The sequence below is a fragment of the Mus pahari genome, chromosome 6, assembly GCF_900095145.1.
Source record: "Mus pahari chromosome 6, PAHARI_EIJ_v1.1, whole genome shotgun sequence".
Classification (NCBI taxonomy): Eukaryota; Metazoa; Chordata; class Mammalia; order Rodentia; family Muridae; genus Mus; species Mus pahari.
The window spans coordinates 100,692,190-100,694,291 of record NC_034595.1 but is presented as its reverse complement, the minus strand read 5'-3'; positions in this window follow the sequence as shown (position 1 = coordinate 100,694,291).

The window sequence follows — 2,102 nt, the reverse complement described above, 5'->3', positions numbered from 1 at the left end:
TTAAGTTTGTTCTGGGTTTGTGTTCTCTTTTGTGCTTACTGTACCATAAGCCAGCCAAGGGGTCTGGCTGAATGTGGGGAAGTGAGAACCATGACTTGTGGGGACCGAGTGGTGGACAGTTAACGCTTGGTGACAACTGTGAGCAAATGTCCCACAACTTTCCCTCTGTACATATCCATTTTCCCACATAGGTTTATCTGTAAGTTTCCAGACATTGAATTGGGGGGTGGGAGTGGAATGTAACTTCTTTAACCACCCTACACCCCACCCTTTTTGAGTCAGTGTCTTGATGCTATAGCCCAGACTGATCTCCAACTTTAATTCTCCTGCCTCAGCCTCCCAAGGGCTGAAAATGCAGCTGTGCACACTGGGCCTGACCCAGCTTGACAATAAATACTGCTTTTAGCTACATTACAAATATTTTCCTTCATTTATCTCTTTCCCGCATCTGAGCCCAAAGCACTTGTAAAGAACTGCTGCTTATCAGTTGCTCACCTCCTGGTAGTATTTCCAGAAGTGAAGCCTATTTGAGCCCTGGCACTCTCTCAAGTGTGCTGGCCGCACACAGCGTGAGGAGTGTGTGGAGCAGTGCTTGCTCTGCCGCTGTGGGATGCCGTGGGACGAAGGGGCCATTGCCAGCCCTGGTACAGACTTGTATTCTGATGGGGGACTGGTGGCGTTTAGATGCCTTCTTTTTAAAGATTTTTTTGTTTGGGGTTTTGTTTGATGGTTTTTGTTTTTGAGACAGGGTTTTCTCTGTAGTTTTGGCTGCCCTGGAACTCACTAGGCTGGCCTTGATCTCAGAGATCTGCCTGCCTCTAGCCTCCAGGTTCTGGAATTAAAGGTGTGTACTACCATGCCCAGCCAACCCTGAACTGCTGTTCCTGTTCCTCACTCCTTGATTGTTGGCATCACTAAGATGTGCCATCGCACTCAGTCTGGCTTTGTGCATGCTGGACAAGCACTCTTAGCAGCGAGCTGCCTCCTCATCTGCTCCCTGTTTCTAAAGGGATGTAATCAGACTCAAAAAGACCACAGAAGGCTAAGGCAGGGGCATAACTAGACGCTCAGGGCCAACCTGCTGGATTCCATGTAAGATCCTGTGTTGAGAAGAAGGCAGGAAAACATCAGCAGTCATCTCTCCTTCACTTTCACTGTGGAATCGAACATGAGTTCTACAGAGGTGATATCTCAAGATGTCAGAAGACTGACAGCTGAGGCCGCATCGTTGAGATCCGGCTGCAGATGCTCTTGGAGAGGTTGAGAGAAGGAGTTTTTCATGTCCTATATCTTGTGTGTTTGTTGCCTTTCCTGTGTGGGAGGCCAGCGGGTGTGTTCTCCAGTTCCCCTTTGTTTCGCCAAGTGTCTAGAGGTCAAAGCAAGTGACTATCTTTCCATGCTCCTGAAGTACATAGCAAGAGAATGATCTCCATTCCAGACACTTCTTACAGCTGCTTGACAGTGGCACAAGGGCAGCAGCCTCCTATTTTTAGAATTTACTTATTTAATTTATGTATGTGATTACACTGTTGCTGTCTAAATACACACACCAGAAGAGGGCATCAGATCCCATTACAGATGCTTGTGAGCCACCATGTGGTTGCTGGGAATTGAACTCAGGACCTCTGGAAAAGCAGTCAGTGTTCTTAACCTCTAAATCATCTCTCCAGCCCCAGATTCCTGTTTTTAATACTCTTAGTAAAGCCTGATTAATTTTATCTATCATAATGTTTAAAATTTAGGTTCCTTAATTTCTTTTGGTTTTCTCTGTTTTTTTACTTTATGTGTATGAGTGGTTTGCTCAACAGTATGTCTTTGTACTAAGACATATATGTTAGTGCCCGGTGTGCCCTGGGGTTTAGGAGAGGATGTGGGTTCTCCTGGGAATCAAACTCTGGACCTCTGCAAGAATAAGTGCCCTTGAGGCGATGTAGTGTAGGCTGGCCTCAAAGTCCTTATGGAGCTGAGGATGACATTGAACTGGTCCTCTTGATTCTGCCTTCCCCAGCTGCTGGGATTGCAGGTGTGTGCGACCACACTTGGCTAGAGTGCTTTGTTTTCATTTTCTGGTTTGGATAAATACATATGGTTTTATTTTTGAT